The following is a 10,010-nucleotide window of genomic DNA, read 5'->3' as shown; positions in this document are numbered from 1 at the left end:
TAGCCCAGTTTGCAGCCCAGAAAACATAGATTAGAGGCTATAAAGTGGGAGAATGCATCCATTCATAAAGAAGGCTTTCACAATTCACAATTTTAGGAGTAGATGTAATTTTTCGAGAGAGAGGTTTGACGTTAGGATTTTTGCCAGTAAAGAATGTCATAAAAACGTTTTGGAAGGATTTTTGCCAGTAAAGAATGTCATTTTTCGCATTGTAGATATAGTCTCTAAACCGACAGAAATTCCTTCGTACAAACGTTTTGGTTGTCACAAGTAACAAACCCCTTTAGAAATTGTTAACCGAGTATTCAAACCTCGGGTCGTCTTCTGAAGGAATTGCAAGGAAGTATGTTCTTATTATTGATTATGAAAAAGTGTGTTTTTGGGGAATGTTGAGTTTGGGCAATGGGCACAGGTATATTTAAATGACAAGTAAAATAAATTAACAATAATAAAATCCCTTGGCAAGGTATGGAGAACTGGAGGTCCTATCCTAGTTATCCTTATCAATTGTGATGAGAATTGGATTCTTCCCCCACCTTATTAACCTCTAACTATGAAGGTAAGTTAAGTGGACAAATTAATTCCAATTTTCAATCAACAATGAATTTGATAACTCAAGACTTACCAATGTCTCAACCAAAGCCAAAAGAGAAAAATCCAAATTATTTATATAATAAAAAGGAGCAATCATAATTCTGAAATACCTCAAAAAATATATTAAATAGAAAATCAATCTAAACATAGAGAGTCATAAATAAAATTGAGAAAAGAAATAAAAGAACATTGAACCTGGGATTGAGAGTCACTCTAAAACTAAGAGAAATCCTAAATCCTAATCCTAAGAGAGAGGAGAGAACCTCTCTCTCTAAAAACTACATCTACTCCTAAAATTGTGAATATGAAAAGCCTCTCTATGAATGGATGCAGTCCCTCACTTTATAACTTCTAATCTGTGTTTTCTGGGCCACAAACTGGGTCAGAAACAGTCCAGAATTCGCTGGTTTCTAATTTTGCCATGCTGGATTTCCGTCACTGCGATGCGGCCGCATGGATCACGCGGTCGTATCACCTAGCGTCAGGGAAACTATAACATATTATATATCAAATCGAAGCCCCAGACGTTAGCTTTCCAACACAACTGGAACCGCGTCATTTGGACCTCTGTAGCTAAAGTTATAGCCGTTTGAGTGCGAAGAGGTCAGGCTGGACAGCTTAGCAGTTTCTCCAACTTCTTGTATTCCTTCCACTTTTGCATGCTTCCTTTCTATCCTCTGAGCCATTCCTGGCTTATAATATCTGAAAACACTTAACACACATATCAAGGCATCTAATGGTAATAAGAGAGGATTAATAATAAGCAAATATAAGATCAAAGAAGCATGTTTTCAATCAAAGCACATAATTAGGAAGGTAAATGTAAAACCATGCAAATAGTATGAATAAGTGGGTAAAGAGTAGATAAAAACCACTCAGTTGAGTACAAGATAAATCATAAAATAGTAGTTTATCAACCTCCCCACACTTAAACACTAGCATGTCCTCATGCTAAGCTCAAGAGAAACTATAAAGATGAAGCGGAATGGTAGGATGTATGAAATGCAACCTATAAATGCAACTACATGCTAAGATGTTTCTTCCTAATTGGTTAAAAATAAATAAGTTCTCTAAGACAAAAATGATTCAAATTCCACTAATTCAAAAAAAGACAAGTAAACTTGTAAGAAGATAGCTCATGAAAGCAGGGAACATAGAATTTAAGCATTGAACCCTCACTGGTAGTATATATCACTCTAATCTCTCTAGTGTCTAGGGTCAATCACTCTACTCTTCTCTAATCATGCTTTCTAAACCTTGTTCTTCATCTAACCAATCAACAAATATTTAGCATACCAATGCAAACATCATGAGGTCTTTTCCAAGGTTGTAATGGGGCTAAGGTGAAAGTAAGGGTATATATAAGGCTAAGTGAGCTAGTAAAGTGAATCTTTGAGTAGTCTAAGATCTCACCTAACATGTACATACTCTATAAAAATTTTAAAATCATACCTAGCTACCTATAATTCCCACTTTTGTATGATTCCCATTCTCACGTACCAAATTTTTCTTTTTAATTTATCACATGTGCATTGATTTTTTTCATTAACTTAACATTGGGGTAATTTTGTCCCCTTATTTATTTTATATATATATTTTTTTCTTTTTCTCTTTTTTTTTTTGAATCATAAAAGCAAACATAACTTATCAATGCACATGGATTCTTCATTTTTTTTCTATTTTGGTTTTTCATGAGTAGGTTCCCAAATTCCCAATATTCAAATAAATTAAATACATTCCCTTATTAACCAATGTTCCCACATTTAGTTGATGCAAAATTTCTATCTTAAGCTAACCAAAGATTCACTTGGGATTTTTAATTTGTTTTTCTGCTTAAGGCTAGTAATGTGGTTATAGAACAAGAGGGGATTAAAAGCTCAAGGGGATAACAAAGGTGATGTAAAAGGTAGGCTTATTTGGGATAAGTGAGTTAATAACAAATAATGGCCTCAATCATATGCAAGCATGTAAATATACTAAATAGTGGACATATAGAATGGAACAAAGCAAAGATTGCAATTATAGAGAAGAAAACACACAGGAATAAAAATTTATGGTTAAATAATGTAACCATATAAATAAGCTCAAAATCTCACAGGTTGTGTGTTCTTTAGCTCAAAAACCATGTTCCAAATACAAGTTCAAACAAGTTTTAACATAAATTTTTTTTAATTTAAATTAGTGAAATTTTTCAAAGATAGGGTCTTAAAAGAATTTTATTACTTTAACCAAGTAGTAACTAAATGCATAAAATCAAACAAATATGCAAATGCAACAATGAACTAACAAATAAAATAAAATATTGGTGTTGAAACAGAAAGGTACTAACCCATGGAGATCGGTATCGACCTCCCCATACTTAAAGATTGCACCGTCCTCGGTGCATGCTAAGATGTGCAAGTGGATGGGGGTTGTGGTTTCTCAGCTGGGCTCTTTTTGTTCCTTTCCTTGCTGTTGATTTGGGAGTAGCTTTCTCCTTTCCTTTTTTGGTGGCCATCCTGAAAAAGGAAAGAGAAAGTAAATTAAATTCAAAGAGATATATATAGCAAGGAAGAGTGGTGATGGATGCACATTAGGATGTAATTGACATTAACACATGCTCTCGAGTACATGTGAAAAGCCAGCAATGAAAAATAGCTAGTGCATGTAAAGACAAGTGAATGCAAGGTGTTTATTGGCATGCCGGCAAAGGGCATGAGTAGCATACACCAAGCAATACTTTGTAACAAACCATCACGTTTGTATTGACAATTAATTTCAATTAATACAATAGTAAAGGGAGTTTATGAAAAGCAAGCATTCAGAGTAGTAGGATAAAAGATACTGAAAAGCAGTGCACAATGCCATACGGGCGTTTTCACAAACACATAGCATGCATGTTAAATAATCTAATGAAAATAATAAATTGAACATGCAAGCAACCCTTTAAGAATAAATATATATAATTGTCAAATAATTCCTCTAATAATCCACAAGTAAAATATAGAAATAATGACCCAAATAAATTTCTAACAGCAATGAAAATAATGCAATGAATGAAAGTATGTAAATAAACTAAAATAAAATAAAAAGAAAAATAAGAGAGATGAGAAGGGAAAGAAGATAAGAAAAGAAGAAGAAAGAAATAAGAAAAGATAAGAAAAATAAGGATTAGAGAAGAAAAGATAAGAAATTTGGCTGATCTGGATAATCTATGCGCCGCTTGTGACGCGGACGCGTGAGTGACGCGGTCGCGTGGTGCGCAAGAAGGTCAGGTGACGCGGACGCATGCGAGGCCAAAGTTCCCATGGGATGCGGACGCGTCGGCGACGCGGTCGCGTGGGATGATTTGTGCCATTGGCACGCCTCCAGCGCTGCTCCTGCGAAACTCTCTGTTCATATTAATATTATCTCACATCTCCTTGCAACGCGGACGCGTCGCTGATGCGGTCGCGTCGCATGCTCGCTTTTTTTTTATCTGAAAATTGCAGAATGCATTGTTAATATGAATGTTATGCAAAACTCCAGGTTCAATATAACAAAATAAAATAAAATTCAAAAACAAATAAAACTAAATAAAAATGAAAAAGGACGATCATACCATGGTGGGTTGTCTCCCACCTAGCACTTTTAGTTAAAGTCCTTAAGTTGGACATTTGATGAGCTTCCTGTTATGGTGGCTTATGCTTGAACTCATCCAGGAATCTCCACTAGTGTTTGTGATTCCAGTAACCTCCGGGGTCCCAAACTAGGCATGTAAAACCCTTGAGCAGCTTCAAAAAGATTCTTAGGCTCCCGGGGTGTTGGATGTCAGAACAGATTCCAGGATCCTAAACCTTGCTTTTACACCCGTTCTTGTCTCGATCTGCACTTTTCCAGCCGGGTGAAAGGTGATCTGAATTCTCACTGCAGCGACCAAACAGCTTCCTAGACCCATTCAGTTGAGCTTTATACCAACCTTTTCGTTTAAACATAAAGCTTCCAACCATAATGAACCTTGCAGGACAATTCTTACCACTGACCATCTTCCTCTTACTCTTAATGCCACAAAGAGCTCTAAGTTGACCATCCGTCTCCAGTAGCCCATATTCAAGTGGGATTAGAAAGCTATGGGATATGAATTTTACCACTTGAATGTTGTGAAGGATGATGGTGGCAACTTAGGGGGAGGTATTTTTAATGAAATTGCAAGCTCCACTCCCTTGTGCTCTTCTCTGATAATTACCACCTCTTTGCAAGCTTCTTCAATTTCAACCTGTTCTTCTTGGTATCTTTCTTCCAATTCAATCTTCTCTTCATTGCTTTCCAAGGGCATGGGAGGTTGTGCTTCTTCTTCTTGATTCTCCATCTCTTGAACAACCTCTTCCAAGTCTTTAACCGTGATATGCCTTGGAGGTTGTACACCCTCCTCAGCATCAAATTCAACCGTCTTGGAAGGAGGCTCTATGTCTTGACTTTTCCATGGAGGTTCTGCATCTCTTAGATCTTCAACCAACTCTTCTTCTTGAACAATGACAGCTTCTTCTACTTGTTCTAGTACGAATTCATTCTCTGTCTTGTCCACTGGAGTTTCTGGTATTTCCTTCATGCTCTGCTCTTCATTGGACTGTCCACATGGAGCTGTGGCTGATCCTTGTATATTTGAGCGCCTAGAAGCCCATTGAAGTAATGCTTGCTCCAGTTGTTGAGTGGTTGCCTGAAATCGATCCAATGTTTCCTTGAAACGATCCTTTGTCTCTTGATGCACTCGGTTATCATAGGTAGGATCATAGTGCTCTTGGATTGATGGATATGGAGATGGCAGATATTGAGGTGGTGGTGGGATAGGGGGATCATTCTGTGATTGAAAAGGAAGTGCACTAGAGCTTGAGGGTTGATTGTTAAAGGTATTTGGTGGTCTGATTTGGGTGGCGAGAGCTCGTATAGTAGAGTTTAGATCGGTAAGTGCTCTCTCCATGGAGGTTTGGGATGGATCTATGTATGGTTCATTTGGTTCATAAGGTGGTTGGTATGGTGGATGTGGGTTAGTGTCATATGGAGGTGAATGGTGGAAAGAGGCTTGTGAGTATGGCGGTCCCAAGTTGTGTTGAGGAGGTTCATAGGCATATGATGGTGGTTGTTGATAGTCCATTGGAGGTGGTTGTCGCCATGAGGGTTGATTAAATCCTTGTGGCTCCTCCCATCTTTGATTGTTCCAACCTTGATGCCTGTTCTCATTGTAATTTCTTCTTCCTGCAACATAATTGTAACCAGACTCATAGCCAAAGGGGTGAGAGTTCATAATAGCAAAATAAAAATTAAAAATGAAAATAAATTTAAATTAAAAGGTTATCTAAATTTTGAATTTGAAAATTAAATTTTGAAATTTGAAATTTAAAATTTTGAAAATTTTTAAATTTAAATTTTGAAAATTTTTAAATTTGAATTTTGAAATTTTGATTTTTGAAATAAGATAAGATAAGATAAAAATTTTAAAAATAAAAATCTGAAATTTTTTTTTTTCGAAAAAATTAATTAAAAATATTTTTGAATTTAATGAGAAAAAATAAAAATAATAAAATGACACCAAATTTCAAATTTTTAGATCAAAACGAAGAAAACAACTAAGAACAGCTTGAAGGTCAAGATGAACGTGAAGAACAACTTGAAGATCAAGATGAACACTAAGAACAAATTTTTGAAAAATTTTTTTTTTAATAACTAAATAAAAACAAATATCCTCTTAATTTATGGAAAAGCAAAAATAAAAACAAAAAAAACAAATAAACAAGCAAAAGAAAAATATTTACAATAACCAATAATAAGGCAAACGTTTGCAATTCCCCGGCAATGGCGCCATTTTGACGTTTGGGTTTTTGCCAGTAAAGAATGTCATAAAAATAGTCGCGTTGTAGATATAGTCTCTAAACCGACAGAAATCCCTTCGTACAAACGTTTTGGTTGTCACAAGTAACAAACCCCTTTAGAAATTGTTAACCGAGTATTCAAACCTCGGGTCGTCTTCTCAAGGAATTGCAGGGAAGTTTGTTCTTATTATTGTTTATGAAAAAGTGTGTTTTTGGGGAATGTTGAGTTTGGGCAATGGGCACAGGTATATTTAAATGACAAGTAAAATAAATTAACAATAATAAAATCTCCTGGTAAGGTATGGAGAACTGGAGGTCCTATCCTTGTTATCCTTGTCAATTGTGATGAGAATTGGATTCTTCCCCCACCTTATTAACCTCTAACTATGAAGGTAAGTTAAGTGAACAAATTAATTCCAATTTTCAATCAACAATGAGTTTGATAACTCAAGAGTTACCAATGTCTCAACTAAAGCCAAAAGAGAAAAATCCAAATTATTTATATAATAAAAAGGAGCAATCATAAGTCTGAAATACCTCAAAAAATATATTAAATAGAAAATCAATCTAAACATAGAGAGTCATAAACAAAATTGAGAAAAGAAATAAAAGAACATTGAACCTGGGATTGAGAGTCACTCTAAAACTAACAGAAATCCTAAATCCTAATTCTAAGAGAGAAGAGAGAACCTCTCTCTCTAAAAACTACATCTACTCCTAAAATTGTGAATATGAAAAGCCTCTCTATAAATGGATGCAGTCCCCCACTTTATAGCCTCTAATATGTGTTTTCTGGGCCACAAACTGGGTCAGAAATAGTCCAGAATTCGCTGGTTTCGAATTTTGCCATGCTGGATTTCCGTCACTGCGACGCGGCCGCATGGATCACGCGGTCGCGTCGCCTAGCGTCAGGAAAACTATAACATATTATATATCAAATCGAAGCTTCGGACGTTAGCTTTCTAACGCAACTGGAACCACGTCATTTGGACCTCTGTAGCTAAAGTTATAGCCGTTTGAGTGTGAAGAGGTCAGGCTGGACAGCTTAGCAGTTTCTCCAACTTCTTGTGTTCCTTCCACTTTTGCATGCTTCCTTTCTATCCTCTGAGTCATTCCTGCCTTATAATATCTAAAAACACTTAACACAAATATCAAGGCATCTAATGGTAATAAGAGAGGATTAATAATAAGCAAATATAAGATCAAAGAAGCATATTTTCAATCAAAGCACACAATTAGGAAGGTAAATGTAAAATCATGCAAATAGTATGAATAAGTGGGTAAAGAGTAGATAAAAACCACTCAATTGAGTACAAGATAAACCATAAAATAGTGGTTTATCAAGGTTCTCTCCTCTCTCTTAGGATTAGGATTTAGGACTTCTCTTAGTTTTAGGAGTGACTCTCAATCCCAGGTTCTTTATTTTTATTTATTCTTCCAATTTAATTTATGAACATCCATGTTAGATTTAAGTTCTTTTGTTAATGCAATTTGAGGTATTTCAGTTTAATATTGTTTTCTTTTATTTACATGATTATTGCTTCCCATCTGAAGGCATTCTTATTCCAGTAGATTTACTTTTTCCTCTTTTGGTCTTGGTTAAGAAATTAGTAACTCAGGAGTTATCCAATTCAATAGCATAATTGATAATTGTTATCTTGCCAATTGAGTTGAACTTCAATAATCCCAATCTTTTCTTAGGAAATAAATAGGATTCGAAGATCAAACCAATTTATCCCTTGACTTTCCTTTGCTTTAGTAAAGGTCAACTAAGTGGAATTAAGATTCAACTTTCATTATTATTGATAAGGATAACTAAGTCTGGACTTCCAATTTCTCATACCTTGCCAAAAGTTTATTTTATAGTTATTATTTTATTTTACTTGTCATATAACATATTCCCTCCTTACTTCCAAAATCCCCAATTTACAATCTTCATAACCAATAATAAGAACATACTTCCCTACAATTCCTTGAGAAGACGACCCGAGGTTTGAATACTCGGTTATCAATTTCAAAGGGGTTTGTTACTTGTGACAACCAAAACTTTTGTAAGAAAGGTTGATTTCTTGGTTTAGTAACTATACTTACAACGAGAGTTTTTTATAACTTCTAAACCATCAATCTTCAGTTCTTCACATACCCATGCAATTTCACTCCAAATTACTTACTTATAATATAAGAAAGTGCAAAAAACCTAATGAAACAAGTGAAAAATGCTTGAAAATCTAGCATAAAATGACTTGTCATCACAACACCAAACTTAAACCTTGCTTGTCCCCAAGCAAGCGCTAAACATAAGAGGAAATGAAATGAAACAGAGAAGTATGCATGTCCTTATTTAGCAGTTAATTGAACTTGGTTCATGGGGTTTTATGCAGACAAATGTAGCTCATTTATTCTTTGCTGATAGATAAGAAATGTTTCCTTAAAGGTTCACTTAGATTTGCTGCTATAATGCCTTGCTTTTGATTGATCCCTCTTGGCTTTTTCTTTCTCTCCTTTGCTTAGAAAGCTTATTCTTTAATGAAGGCTTGGAGGCAAATGTTGCAGCAGCCTTTTGGCTAAATTTTGCTCAACATTTCTTCACCACAGACACATGGTTCACAATTTCTTCCTAGGAACATTGATGCCCAACAACTCTTTGGATTACTGAATGCTTTGTATACTCCTCAGAACTTACTTGTCCAAGCATATTGATGAGCGGATATTTTATACGCTTTTTGGGGTTAATTTCATATAGTTGTTTGTATGTTTTAGTTAGTTTTTAGTTTATTTTCATTAGTTTCTAGGCAAAATTCATATTTCTGGACTTTACTATGAGTTTGTGTGTTTTTCTATAATTTCAGGTATTTTCTGGCTGAAATTGAGGGAGCTGAGCAAAAATCTGATTCAGGCTGAAAAAGGACTGCTGATGTTGTTGGATCCTGACCTCTCTGCACTCGGAATGGAATTTCTGGAGCTACAGGAGTCCAATTGACGCGATTCCAATTGCGTTGGAAAGTAGACATCCAGGGCTTTCCAGCAATATATAATAGTTCATACTTTGCTCAAGGATAAATGACATAAACTGGCGTTCAACGCCAGTTCCATGTTGCAGTCTGGCGTCCAGCGCCAGAAACACGTTACAAGTTGGAGTTCAACGCCAGAAACAGGTTACAGCCTGGCGTTGAACGCCCAAAACAGCCCAGGCACGTGAGAAGCTTTAGTCTCAGCCCCAGCACACACCAAGTGGGCCCTAGAAGTGGATTTCTGCACTATCTATCATAGTTTACTCATTTTCTGTAAACCTAGGTTACTAGTTTAGTATTTAAACAACTTTTAGAGATTTATTTTGGATCTCATGACATTTTTAGATCTGAACTTTGTACTTTTTGACGGCATGAGTCTCTAAACTCCATTGTGGGGGTGAGGAGCTCTGCTGTGTCTCGATAAATTAATGCAAGTATTTCTGTTTTCCATTCAAACATGCGCGTTCCTATCTAAGATATCCATTCACGCTTAATTATGGAGAAGGTGATCACCTTCCTCAATCCATGAACGTGTGTCTGACAATCACCTCCGTTCTACATCAGATTGAATGAGTATCTC

The sequence above is a fragment of the Arachis ipaensis genome, chromosome B10 (assembly GCF_000816755.2).
Source record: "Arachis ipaensis cultivar K30076 chromosome B10, Araip1.1, whole genome shotgun sequence".
NCBI lineage: Eukaryota > Viridiplantae > Streptophyta > Magnoliopsida > Fabales > Fabaceae > Arachis > Arachis ipaensis.
The sequence above is the reverse complement of the archived record's forward strand: the minus strand, read 5'-3'. Positions refer to the sequence as shown.